A 14,076-nucleotide genomic window follows, 5' to 3' on the forward strand; every position below is an offset into this window, starting at 1 on the left:
CCTGGAGAGAGAGACTCACCCCATCACACAGGGCTACCGAGCTGGAGACAGACAGACAAAGGGAGGGCTGGGGAGATGAACACCTTTTACTGGATTATCCAGGATGAGAGGAAGCGCTCAGGCCTGGGGTAGTGGCAGGGGCGGGGGGAAGGTCAGATGCCACCTTGCTACACATCCCTCTTTCTCCTGCTACTCAGGAAGCTCACAGCCTTCACTGCTACCACAACATCCCCTCGCTCTGCCGTCAGTCCATGGCTTGGGCTGCAGCTGATATAAACCCATCTGCCATCTAACCATCCCTTCAATTCTGTACTTTCTTAGCGTCCTTAACAAGAGTCCCTTTGCAGGTAAGCATTGGGTACAGGCAAGTACGTGGGCAATGAGTGTCACAGGGCTGCACACTGTTGATTCTACTCTAAGCCCTGATGGGATGGTAGTGGCCTCCTGAGGAGCCCATAGGCTGGTCTGTCTGCCCTCACTGTATCTACAACCCTTTCAACAGCCCAGTGGAGTCATGCATTGTAAGGGAAGGAGATTCTCAGTTTTCTCCTAGGCTAAGGACTCCATGGTCTCTTGAAAACTGCTTCAGACCATTGGGATTTTTCTTGGAACTGTTTAAAAAGTATCCATTCTGGTGCTAGCACTGTGCCTTAGTGGGTAAGCTGCTGCCTGCAGCCCCAGCATTCCACATGGGTGCCAGTTCAAGTCCCAACTGCTCCACTTCCAATCCAGCTCCCTACTAATGTGCCTGGGAAAGAAGCAGAGGAAGTTCTTGGGCCCTGCACCACATAGGAGACCTGGAAGAAGCTCCTGGCTCCTGGCTCCTGGCTCCAGACCAGCTCAGCTCTGGCCATTGCAAACTTTTGAGAATGAACCAGCAGATGGGAGATCTCTCTGTCTCTCCCTCTTTAACTCTGCCTTTCAAATAATAAATACATCCATTAAAAAAGGACTCATTATTTAAATTATTTGAAAGGCAGCAATAGAGAAGGAGGAAGAGATAGATAGATAGATAGATAGATAGATAGATAGATAGATAGATATCTTCCATCTGCTGGTTCACTCCCCAAGAGCCATAATGGCCAGGGTGAAGCCAGGAGCTTCTTCCAGGTCTCCCACGTGGGTGCAGAGGCCAAAGGACTTGGGCCATCCTCCACTGCCTTCCCAGGTGCATCAGCATTAACTGACATATGGGATGCCAGCATTGCAGGCAGAGGCTTAACCTTCTGGGCCACAGCGCTGGCCCCAAATAGCACCCATTCTCGTGCTAAGCACACAAGAGCTTGTTGAGTGGTGGGTACTCACTGTCTCCAATAAACTGAACCATGCCCCAAATATTTTTGTTTTGTGAGAAACAGAACCAGCACGACATGGTGAGGATAACCACAGCTGCTTTTGAGAATCAGGCATGTGTCAACTTCTGTCATAAGCAGAACAAAGCACAGAGCTATGTAATCTGTCATGTTTAAAAGGAGGCAGCAGACCCATTTTACAAGTAAGGGGGTTAAGCCACAGAGAGCTTAAAATTTTGCCCAAAGTCACACAATTTCTAAGAAGTAAAGCTAGGATCTGAATTCGTCATGGCTCAGGAGCTGTGACATAGGTTAAGAGGAGAAAATGAGAGGTGGGTATTGTGCTGCAGCAGGTTAAGCCAAGGCTTGGGACACTGCATCAAAATACTAGAGTGTTTGGGATATCCATATCCCTTATCAGAGTGCCTGGAAATCCCACTTCTGCTTCTGATCCAGCTTCCTACAAATGTGCATTCGGGTAGGCAGCAGGAATAGCCCAAGTACTTAGGTCCCTGCCACCCACATGGGAGATCTCAGTGGAGTTCCTGACACTGGCTTCAACCTGGCCCAGTCCTGTCTGTTGCAGGCATTTGAGGAGTAGACTAATAGATGGAACCTGCTGGTGTGTGTGTGTGTGTGTATCTGTTGCAGTAGATTTCTCAATAATGTTGCAGTGGATTCGTTTCTGAGAGGAGGAGCATGGTGGGGGCAAGAGGCATGGAGTCATCACACAGACCCTGGGAGTCAGGTGAAAGCAAGCGGGCTGGAGGCAAGCAGCCCGCATACTCATTTATTTCAGTTAGTACAACAGCTTATATAGTCAAGACCAGGCAATCCGGTTAAGGGGCGGTCTATGCCCCAACCAATCACAGCTGTTGCCAGGCAGTTTCCAAAGCCATCCAATCACAGCCTTTTGCCAGGCAGGCTGTTTGCCATGTGGGTTCCAAAGCCATCCAATCACAGCCTGTTGCCAGGCAGGCTCCATTGCCAGGTGGGTTTCAAAGCCATTCCTGAGTAACTGACGCTTGCTTGCCAGTGGCCATCTTGACATGGCCTTCTCATTCCACCACATTTCCCCCTTTTCATTTATTTTTGAGCAACGGGAGGCATGATTCTTGGCCATACCATTGTTGACCCCGTTTCCATGTGGTCTCTCAACACAGCTGTGCCTGTCTTAGGTTGTCCCCCAGGGGATCTTACCCGTCATTGACTAACCAGCGCTCAAATCGAGAGACCACAGGATTGCTTGCTCAGATAGGGGTAGGAATGAGAAATAATGGTTATCAGGAATGGCATGACCGCACACAGGCTGTGGGCCAATTGAGGCTGACCAGAGTTAGTGGGGTACAAAACAGTAACAGATGTGGCTATGTGCAGTTTCTCAGGGTAGGATGATAGGGAAGGTGCATCTGCTAACAACAGCTGATTCTGATTGGCTGTCAGTTGCAGGCTGTTTCTGGCTGGTACCCAAATGGGCTGTTCCACATTCTCTGGAAAGACACAAGCATATCCTCGACCTTTGGTTAGCAGAGGGTGTGGTCCTTTCCATTCTCCTGTCAGGGGGTCTTTCCACCTAACCATAGGGGCTGGGTCTGGGATGGAAAGGATCCCCAGTGTTTATAAGTTGGGCTGATCCCTTGGGAATCAAAAGAAAGAAAATTGATAGTGAAAAGGACCTCAGTCAAAGCAAGCTGTGGGTCCGAGGGCATATGATTGTTGTTTTAGTCTTTGTAAGAGATCTTTAATCATCCTATGAGTTCTTTCAATGATTGCTTGTCCCTGTGGGTTGTATGGGATACCTGTGGCAGATTGTATGTTCCAAGATTTCAGGAAGGAGGCTGGTGCCGCGGCTCAATAGGCTAATCCTCCACCTAGCGGCTCCAGTACACTGGGTTCTAGTCCCGGTCGGGGCGCCGGATTCTGTCCCGGTTGCCCCTCTTCCAGGCCAGCTCTCTGCTGTGGCCCGGGAGTGCAGTGGAGGATGGCCCAGGTGCTTGGGCCCTGCACCCCAGGGGAGACCAGGAGAAGCACCTGGCTCCTGCCATCGGATCAGCGCGGTGCGCCGGCCGCAGCGCACCAGCCGTGGCGGCCATTGGAGGGTGAACCAATGGCAAAGGGAAGACCTTTCTCTCTGTCTCTCTCTCTCTCACTATCCACTGTGCCTGTCAAAAAAAAAAAAAAAAAAAAGATTTCAGGAAGGAATTAAATTCCTGTGATGTATACGCTGGCCCGTTATCAGTCTTTACAGTCCAGGGGACACCAAGGACCAGCTGTATCTGTGTCTCATGTGCCTTTCAAATAAATTTTTTTAAAAAACAGAAAACAAGCAAACCATGTGTTGCTAATGCACCAAACTACAAGTCTCTGCCCTCCACCCTTTGGAAGATTAACCTGTTTTTTGGATTCCCTGGGTGTGGTGGCACTCATTCAGGGCGGGACAGGGGAGGTCATAAAAGTAGCAGAAGGCAAAGTTCCAACCTCTGTTGACAGTCCAAAGAGGGACCCAGTGCAGAGAATGAACCTGCATGGGTCCAGGGCTCAAACCACAACACTTCAGAGGGTCCTGAGCAGCTTCTCGCCTTCTGCTGAGCACAGGTAACTGACGGCAGGCAAGACTGCTAAATGCCTGACAGCCAAGCCCAAAAACTAACATTTCCCACTTGAAACATTTTAAAGTAGCCAGAGTTATGGGTGCCGGTTTATGTCCCAGCTACTCCACTTCCAATCCAGCTCCCCACTAATGGCCTAAGAAAAGCAGTAGAGCCAGCGCCGCGGCTCACTAGGCTAATCCTCCACCTTGCAGCACCAGCACACCGGGTTCTAGTCCCGGTCGGGGCACCAGATTCTGTCCCGGTTGCCCCTCTTCCAGGCCAGCTCTCTGCTGTGGCCAGGGAGTGCAGTGGAGGATGGCCCAGGTGCTTGGGCCCTGTACCCCATGGGAGACCAGGAGAAGCACCCGGCTCCTGCCATCGGATCAGCGCAGTGCGCTGACCGCAACGCACCAGCCGTGGTGGCCATTGGAGGGTGAACCAACAGCAAAAGGAAGACCTTTCTCTCTGTCTCTCTCTCTCTCACTGTCCACTCTGCCTGTGAAAGAAAGAAAGAAAGAAAGAAAGAAAGAAAGAAAGAAAGAAAGAAAGAAAGAAAGAAAGAAAGAAAGAAAGAAAGAAAGAAAGAAAGAAAGAAAGAAAGAAAGAAAAGAAAGAAAGAAAGAAAGAAAGAAAGAAAGAAAGAAAGAAAGAAAGAAAGAAAGAAAGAAAGAAAGAAAGAAAGAAAGAAAGAAAGAAAGAAAGAAAGAAAGAAAGAAAGAAAGAAAGAAAGAAAGAAAGAAAGAAAGAAAGAAAGAAAGAAAGAAAGAAAGAAAGAAAGAAAGAAAGAAAGAAAGAAAGAAAGAAAGAAAGAAAGAAAGAAAGAAAGAAAGAAAGAGAGAGAGAGAGAGAGAGAGAAAGAAAGAAAGAAAGGAAGAAAGAAAGGAAGAAAGAAAGGAAGAAAGAGAAAAAAGAAAAGAAAAGAAAAGAAAAGAAAAGAAAAGAAAAGAAAAGAAAAGAAAAGAAAAGAAAAGAAAAGAAAAGAAAAGAAAAGAAAAGAAAAGAAAAGAAAAGAAAAGCAGTAGAAGATGGCCCAAGTGTTTGGGTCCCTGCCATCCACGTGGGAGGCCTGCATGAGACTCCAGGATTTGGCCTGTCTCAGCCCTGGGGAGTGAACCAGCAAAGAGAAGGTATCTCTCTCCATCTCTCTCTCTATCTCCCTGTAACTCTTTCAAGTAAACAAATAAATATTTAAAAATTTTTAAATACTTGGTTTGGAGAGTGATATTGATGCCATAGTTAAAATCCACAGATTCTCTGCAGTCAGATGACCTGGGTTCAAATCCCATCACAGAACTGACTTGCTAGTGCAACCTACAGCAAGTAATGCAAGCTTATTTTGTGTTCATGAGACAGGTAGATTAGATTATCCAGGTATCAGCATTTAGGGCATATGACAGGTACAAAAAACTGTTAATTGGGGCTGGTGCTGTGGCATAGTGGGTTAAGCTGCCGCCTGCAGTGCTGGCATCCCATATGGGCAACAGTTCAAGACCCAGCTGCTTCACTTCCTGTCTAGCTCTCTGCTATGGCCTGGAAAAGCAGAAGATGGCCCAAGTCCTTAGGCCCCTGCACCCATGTGGGAGACCTGGAAGAAGCTCCTGGCTTCAGATTGGTGCAGCTCTGGCTGTTGCGGCCAACTGGGGAGTGAACCAGCTTCAATCGGGTCTCTCATGTAGGTAGAGGGGCCCAAGCACTTGGGCATCCTCCAAGGCTTTCCTGGTTGTATTAGCAGGGAGCTGGGTTGGAAGTGGAGCAGCCGGGGCTTGAACTGGAGTCCATATGGGATGCTGGCACTGCAGTCTGCAGCTTTAACCTGCTGAGCCACAGTGCTGGCCCCTAGAGAAATGTTCTGTCTTCAACCATCCTGAACCTCCAAGCATGCACAGCGATAGAGAAGGCACCAGTAGAACTCCCCCCGACCCCGTTTAAAAAGGAATTTTTATAAGTTTCCAAGTTGGCTTTTTGCACCTGCTTATGATACAACAGAACACACAGACCAGGGAGGGGATGCTGTCATCTATATTTTTCCTCTATGTCACCTCACTCCTTGTCTGTAAGAAGACTTAGATGGGGGCAGGTATTGGTGTAATGGTTAAGCTAATGCATGGGACACCTACATCCCATACTGAAGTGCCTGTGTTCATGCCCCCTCTCTGCTTCTGATTCCAGCTTCCTAATAATGTGCACCCTGGGAGGCAGTGGCTGATGGTTCAAATAGTTGGGTTCTTGCCATCCCCACAGCAGATCCAGACTGAGTTCTGGGCTCCTGGCCTAGCTCTGACGCAATCCTGGTGGCTGCAGGCATTTGGGAAGTGCAACAGCAGATGGAAGGATCTCTGTGCCCATCAAATAAAAGATGATGACGAGGACTGAGAGGAAGAAAGGGGAAACAGACAACAGGCAGTTGTTCCTCAGAAGGCAAAATCTGCCCTGGCCCATTCTCTGTGAGCTCCTCCCAAGTATGAACGGCAGACACAGCAGGGTGCCCAGGCCTTTGCTTGGCCACATGTTGCACACCAACTTTTTCAGTTGCAGAAAGATCTGAGATGTTTGCACAGGCGTCTGTCAAACAGTAACCACCTGCGGTTTACTGGGCAATCTGGTGTTACTTTCACCTCCCTCTGAGCTGATACCTGTGCCAAACACCAAATGTGCCAGGCACAGAACAAACACTGAGCTTGATGCCAGGCTCTGGGAGTTGATTCACAGCTTCTTTTCATGTCTGCACATGTCATGGCATGGCAGTCCCCAGGACCCATCATCCAGGTTCTCTAGTTCCCAGATACCACATGTGCTACAATGAGCGCTGATGGGGAACACTGACAGCGAGGCCAGGGTTCCAGGCCCGGCTCAGCCACCAACCCCATATGAACTTGGGCACACACGGCTCTCCACTTTAGGCCCAAGTTTCTGCATTTCCTCATATGTAAAATGAGGAGACTGACCTGCCTGATCTCTAGTTCCCAGATTTTAGGATGGAGCCATTTATACCTGGACTGCAGAATGTTGACAAGGACACACCGCAGGGCTGCTGGCAGAACTGGGATTTAACAGGGTCTGGAAAGACTAATGCTCTCAAGAGTGCAGCACTGGCCCCCCTAAGAAAGCAGAGAGGGGCAGACCCCCAGCTTCACAAAGGCAGAGACCCGGAAATCCCACAGCTGCTCACTCAGGAAACCCACCTGTGGGAAAGTCCACAGACAGTGCAGAGGTAGCAGGGAAAGGCCAGGACTCGCCCCTTGGATACCAGCAGGAAACTGCTGCCCACTTCCCTTCCACACACGGGTACACACTCACACCAGCAGGAACAGGACCCTGGGGGCACCTAAGACAGAGCTCCAGCCAGACTTGCTCTCCAAGCTCCTCCCCACCCCGCCTCATCCCGTCCCTCCCACATTAAATAGAGGGCCTCACTCCTTCTCTAGCCCAACAGAAGCAATCACATGAGTGCCCTCCAATTCTCAGCCCCACATCTCATTCCCTCCCTGAGGCTCTCCCTAGTCCCATCTCCTCCCACACTGGCCATGGCCTCCTCCTTCCTCTGCCAGGACCTTGCCCCTGACCTATTTTTTTCCTTCACCTTCCATCTCTCCATTCACAAAAGCCTGCTCCCTGAAGCCCACATCCACTCTCAGCTCTCCGTACCAAATGCTAAGAAACCTCCCCTTGACTGCTCACCATCCACCTCCCAACACAGCTAACCTCTCCCAAGGACTGGGTATACCTGCTGTCTTTCCTGCTCCCTCAGTCCCACCCTTTAGGAACACCCAGTGGCTCAAACCAGTGGGTTCCTGCACCCCTCTCCCCACTACACTCCACAGCCTCTCCTGTTGGTCCCACATACTTCGCTGAAACTCTCTCCTCCCTTTCTCTGGCCTCCACTTCCTCTACCTACTTCACAGCCTGGAGGCGCTCCCAGGCTACTCCTTAAACAGCCTGCTTCTCCACTATCTGTGCTGTCTCCTGGACTGTGCCAGCCTCCTCTCAGCTTCCTCACTGATATCTCCCTGGGATCTCTCAACCACTTAAACTAATTCTAGAACACACTTAATTATACACATACATACCACATGGCCCCATGACAGTCCCACAGGCAACTATAAAGTGGCAGAGGGGAATTTTGGAGGGAGATGGAATTGTTCTATATCCCTACTATGATCGTGGTTATGTGACTATATGCATTTATCAAACTGCGCTCAACTGCACACCCAAAAGGGTAAATCTATTAAATGTGAGTGATAATTTAACAGGATGGAAAAATTTAGACCCACTGGTATCTCAACCGTATCATGTCTAAAACTAACATCATCGTCTTCCTCCAAATCAGCTCCTCCCGTGCCCTCTATTTTCAGTGACACCATCACCCAGCTCCTCCACCCAGACAGAAATCACAACTGGTCAGCGAGTCCAAAGTTCCACTTGCATGTATCCCTGTGAAGCTACACCTTGAGTTTCAGCTCCCCTAGCCGCCACCACCACCTGGGACTCAGGCCACCCTCCCCCTGCAGGGCCCTTGAACTCCTCCACTTGCACCAGCTCGCCTTCCCATGGCTCCTCCAAGTTCCTGGCTGTTGTTTCACAGGAATGCCAGAACTATTTGCAGATGCCACTGTCACATCAAGACAACTCTCCATCTAAATATTCCTGGCTAATTTAGCACAAGGCTCTTGTTTCAACTGACAAAGATAATGACTCAGTGTCCATGGATTTGATGGAAAATTTTCCTGCCAAGTTTTCAACTTCCCAATAACAGATTTCTGCAAACTCTTGGAGAAAGAAATGACCTCTCTCCCTGATTGTTTTCGAGAGGCAACAAAGCGTCCCCAAAGTGACCAAGGAGTGTTACAGGAAGTGCTGATATACCCTCCAGCCCCAACTAACAAGAAAAAACAATTTGTACCAAGAGCTTGGGATGTTTTTCTTTGCCCTGGGTAATAATCAGGGTTCAGCTTTTCTGCATAAACATTAGTTTGGAATTTAGACGTTTGGGGCATAAACACCAGGTTACACTGATGGAAAAAAGTCTAGATTCAGAAGTAAAGTATCTTTCTCTTCACAAAAAGCAATGGCTTGCTGTCTTCAACACTGATGCTTCAATCAACCACAGAAGAACTCCACAAACTACACACACATGCATCCTGCACGACAGTTGTACATGTAAATATACACATTTGCAATGCAGCCACAAGCCTCCTCCCACATTCCACCACAGAGAGGGAGCTGTCTGAGCAAAGAGTGAGGTTGAGTAAAACATCATCTCGGAAGAGCCACTTACGGACAATGCCAGCATTCAGACAAAAAACTTAAACTCCATTGCTCACTACTCAAAAATCAGCCCATGGTGATTCTTGTACCCATCCCCCCAAACCTCGTAGTCCTCCACTTCTTCAGCACTCCCACCCTGGCCAGCTGCTGAAGCCCACCCAGCAGGCACAGTAAATGCTCATGCAGGTTTCACCTTTGCCCCCCCCATTCCCCCAGGTGCACAGGTGAGCTTCCTTTAAAGCCCAATTGCTAAGGCTTCTATCACTGGTTTGGGGCAGGAGGCAGGATGCCTAAACCTCTCAAATACTCCCGAGTATTTCCGGAGAGGTTCCAGAGAGGTCCTTGGCAGCATGGGATGACCATTTTTAGAGTCTTACCTAAGTAGTTATCAACCAGAGGTGATTTTGCCCTCTAGGGCCCACTAGGCAATATCTAGAGACATTCCTGATTATCACGGCTGGGCAGAGTGGGGGGCAGCCTCTCTTCCAAACGAGACAGTCTTCCAACAGTCCTCAGCTGGCATCCATACAGCTCCTCTGGCAAGGAGGTGGGCCTGGCATGCCCTCCCCTGCACCTTCAAGGCCCAAGTTTTCCAGGGCTGCAGGCTCAGCTGGGGCTGGGAGGTTGCACACAAGCTAACACCCATCAGGAAGCTGATGTCTCTTACCCAGCACCCAGATTTGTCCCTGTAGCAAGCTCCATTCTTTTTTATTATTATTATTTTTCTTATTTATTTGACAGAGAGAAAGGTCTTCCTTCGTTGGTTCACTTCCCAAATGGCCACCACGGCCGGCGCCTTGTGCCGACCCAAAGCCAGGAGCCAGGTGTCTCCTCCTGGTCTCCCATGCGGGTGCAGGGGCCAAGCGCTTGGGCCATCCTCCACTGCCCTCCCGGGCCACAGCAGAGAGCTGGACTGGAAGAGGAGCAACCGGGACTAGAACCCGGCGCGCATATGGGATGCCCGTGCTTCAGGCCAGGGCATTAACCCACTGTGCCACAGCGCCAGCCCCTATTCTTAAAAGGCACGGGGGAGCCGCTGCTTCTGGGTAATGAGTGGGGATGAGCCAGGGGAAAGCTCGTGTTTAAGGAATTAAGCCCTAACTACTCATAAGATCCCAAGTGTTGGAGAAGAAAGAGGAACGGCCAAAGAAAAACGAACGGAAGAATGAACCAATGACAATAACAGCTCCCTTCCCCGGGTTCCCCAAAACCCCCACCTGTGAAGCCCAACAGCCGGCTCGGGTCAAAAGTCAAAGCCTTGGCACAAACCTGCAGCCCGGGGCAGTTAAAGGCCCCCAACACACAGTGCAAGGGGTTTCAAGTGAAGAGACACACGACCAAGAGAGAGCGAGGCAGGAAAGCTGCTCGGGCCACCGAGAGGGGCGGACAGCGGGCGGCACTGCGTGTCCCAGGCACGCAAGGCTCCGCACGCCGGCCCTTGTCCCCTCCCCCAGACAGGCCTAGCGGGCTGAGGTGGTCACCGGGGTAGGAGACAACGGCAGAGCCGCCACCCTGGCACCTGTGGCGCGCCCCAGAGCTCACGGCACGTGAAACTCGCAAAGGGAAGTCGCGCTGTCACTTGAGGAGAATGCAACGCGGGCCCAAGCGGGTGACGAGGCCAGGTGCGGCAGCCGTAGACAGAGCCGGACACGGGGCGGGTGGGTGGCTGTCTTACCCGGCTGCAGGAAGCTGGGATCTGCGGTCACCTTCGCGCGGCCTCCGCGCGCTGGCCGTAGTGCTGGCGACCAACACGCGCTCCGGATCTGTTTACCAACTCGCCCGCGCCCGGGGAGGCCCAGCGCCAGCTAGCCCCGCCTCCGCGGCACTCCCATTGGCTGCGCAGCTGTCGCCGGCCGAACGCCGAGCGGCGCCGGGGAGCGTGCTCGGCCCGTGCTCCCCACCCGCAACCAATCGGGACTGAGGGCAGAGTGAAAGGAACCAATGGGAGACTGCTCAGAAGGCAGGGCCCCTCCCTCTCTGCCCTACCTTGGCTCCCCGCTGCCCTTTCCCCTGGTTGGAAACTCCGGGCTGGAGGATCTTCTGTGGGACGGGTGCTCTCCACGCGTGCGCCCTGAGCACGGGCCCTTTTCGGAGCTTGGGCGGTGTTCGCGGCGGCCATGGTGTGCCGCGTGCTGGTCACTTGCCTGCTGGTGCTCGCCGGGCCTCCGAGCGGGTCTAGCCAGGAACTGAGGCTGTAGGGGAGCAGGCAGGACTGCAGAGGATCCTGCTGCTCTGAGGACCGGGCGAGGCCCGCTCTCTAGCCCACCGCAATTCCCAGTTTCCACGAAAAGCCGAGGGCAGGGCGCGGCGTCCCGGGCCCTCCTTTATCCTGTTTGGTGCTGCGGCTGCCAGTGTTTGCAGTACGTGGGCGCCATCCTCCAGGGCGTTGGGGGCTCGGGGCAGAGGCGTCCGTGCTCGCCGGCAAGCCTATTGGGACTGGGAGTAGGACTCTCGCTGACCGCAGGAGACCTGCGCCCGCTGGGGACGCGCACCTGTCACCCGCCGGCTCCGTCAGCAGGTGCAGTGCTGCCCTCCACCCCCACCCCACCCCACCCCACCCCCCAGGAGGGACTCCCCGCCACGGGGCTCCTCGTTGAGAAGGAAAGTTCCAGCAGAGATCTGGCGGTGTTCGCTGGGATGATTCTCAGACACCGGCCTGCAGCTCAGCTGTTTGTGGTTCTCATAGAAAGAACAAGCACAGGCCGGCGCCGTGGCTCACTAGGCTAATCCTCCGCCTGCGGCGCCGGTACCCCAGGTTCTAGTCCCGGCTGGGGCAACGGATTCTGTCCCGGTTGCTCCTCTTCCAGTCCAGCTCTCTGCTGTGGCCCGGGAGTGCAGTGGAGGATGGCCCAGGTCCTTGGGTCCGGCACCCCATGGGAGACCAGGAGGAAGCACCTGGATCCTGGCTTCGGATCGTTTCAGCGTGCCAGCCGCAGAGCACTGGCCATAGCGGCCATTTGAGGGGTGAACCAAAGGAAAGAAGACCTCTCTCTCTCTCTCTCTCTCTCTCTCTGTCTGTCTAACTCTGCCTGTCAAAAAAGAAAAGGAAGAACAAGGACAGTTGGATGAACTTTTCATAAAATTCAAGCCAAACACTGGCCCTGTACTGAGACGTCTCCTTTAATAATAATCATTACAGCACCTGGAAAATTTCAGTTAGCTGTTCTATGTTGATGACTACATGTGGAGGGGGTGGGGTGGCGGTGGTAATAATGTATCACAATGACATCCAGAAGGGAGCCTGACTTCCCAGTTCCTCCTGACCACCTGGAGCTTGACTTCCCGGAGTCTGATCTGGGTTTGTTAGTGTAGTGAGGGTGAACGGAACTGGCAGCCCTGTAGCAGGCTTCCACAACACCGCGTTCTTAGAAAAGACCAAGGGCGTGTAGTGCTTCCTCCTACACTGCCTGCACCCCTCCAGCGGGCCCGTGGGGAAGTGGGGTCCCGGCCCCTTCTTTTTTATTTATTTTTTTTTATTTATTTTTTTGACAGGCAGAGTGGACAGTGAGAGAAAGAGATAGAGAGAAAGGTCTTCTTTGCCGTTGGTTCACCCTCCAATGGCCGCCGCGGCGGGCGCGCTGCGGCCGGCGCACCGCGCTGATCCGATGGCAGGAGCCAGGTACTTATCCTGGTCTCCCATGGGGTGCAGGGCCCAAGCACCTGGGCCATCCTCCACTGCACTCCCTGGCCACAGCAGAGAGCTGGCCTGGAAGAGGGGCAACCGGGACAGAATCCGGCGCCCCAACCGGGACTAGAACCCGGTGTGCCGGCGCCGCTAGGCTGAGGATTAGCCTAGTGAGCCGTGGCGCCGGCCCGGCCCCTTTTTGTGTATTACAAACTGCACCCACCCACCCCCCCCCCCCCAGGCTGCAGCTGCGTGAGGGTGGGATTTTGAACAGCTCCTGCTTCTACTGCTGCAAATGGGAGACCAGGAGGAAGCCCCTGGCTCCTGGCTTCAGATCGGCGGGCCGTAGCGGCCATTTCGGGGGTGAACCAACGGAAAGGAAGACCTTTCTCTCTGTCTCTCTGTCTCACTGTCTAACTTTATCTGTCAAATAAATAAAAAAGAAAAGGATCCTTACATTTTACAAATACACAATTATTTTCAGAATAATCTGATATGTAGGATTATCTTTAAAATATTACAGGGCTGGAGAAATGAATGTATCATGAGTTAATAACAGTGGAAGGGGAATGATGGGCATGTTGGAGTTCACTATATTATTCCCTACATATGTTGTAGTTCTCCATAATAAAAAGATCTTTAAAAAAAAAAAAAAAGCTGCAGGGGCCTCTGCCTGTGGTACCAAAATTCCATATGGGTGCCGGTTTATGTCCTGTCTGCTCCTCTTCTGATCCAGTTTTCTGCTATAGTCTGGCAAAGCATTAGAAGGTCGCCCAAGTGTTTGGGCCCCTGCATCCACATTGGAGACCCAGAGGAAGCTCCTGGCTCCTGACTTCGGATCGACTCAGCTCCCGCCATTGAGGACATCTGGGGAATGAACCAGCAGCTTGAAGACTTCTCTCGCTGCCTCTCTCTGTAACCCTACCTCTCAAATAAATAAATAAAATCTTAAAAAAAAAAGCTGCGAAGAAAGTACAGATTACAGATAACATCAATAATACGTTCAGGTGAATAATAAGAAACTGAGTAACAATCATTATACTTCGTCAGCCTCACTACAAGGTAAGAACAAGGACAGATGTAACTATAGCTGATAAGAAAACAGCCACAGAATCAGCAAGGAAACCTCTTTCAGAAACCTGATTTCATTCACCGTTAACTTATTCAAGTGTCTACAGTGCCTTAAGACATTAGTTAATGATCATAGGATGCCATCTTAATTAACAAGACATTTTTTCAAATGTATCTTAAAACTTCAACTGTGTGTCTCTTTCCCACTGGACATCATATATTAATACAATAA

The 14,076-nt window shown here is 51.4% G+C and overlaps 1 protein-coding gene and 1 long non-coding RNA gene across 4 annotated transcripts in view; one reads left to right on the forward strand and one right to left on the reverse strand.

Annotated features, from left to right (window-relative positions):
* The window catches only part of COQ8A (coenzyme Q8A), a 43,721-nt gene extending 32,654 nt beyond the window's left edge, over positions 1 to 11,067 (reverse strand). The window contains exon 1 of one of the 3 annotated variants that reach the window (XM_008268141.4): positions 10,824 to 11,067. The gene's annotated coding sequence lies outside the window, so the exon portion shown is untranslated. The remainder of the gene's footprint in view (positions 1 to 10,823) is intronic. The other 2 variants (XM_008268143.4, XM_008268142.4) reach the window with 2 other exon arrangements.
* A 121-nt stretch (positions 11,068 to 11,188) lies between these two features.
* On the forward strand, positions 11,189 to 13,733 carry LOC138844995 (uncharacterized). Its single transcript, XR_011381555.1, has 2 exons — positions 11,189 to 11,666; positions 13,523 to 13,733. It is a non-coding gene; the product is annotated as an uncharacterized lncRNA (long non-coding RNA).
* Positions 13,734 to 14,076: the final 343 nt, after the last annotated feature.

This window comes from Oryctolagus cuniculus, chromosome 13 (genome assembly GCF_964237555.1).
Source record: "Oryctolagus cuniculus chromosome 13, mOryCun1.1, whole genome shotgun sequence".
NCBI classification, from domain to species: Eukaryota; Metazoa; Chordata; class Mammalia; order Lagomorpha; family Leporidae; genus Oryctolagus; species Oryctolagus cuniculus.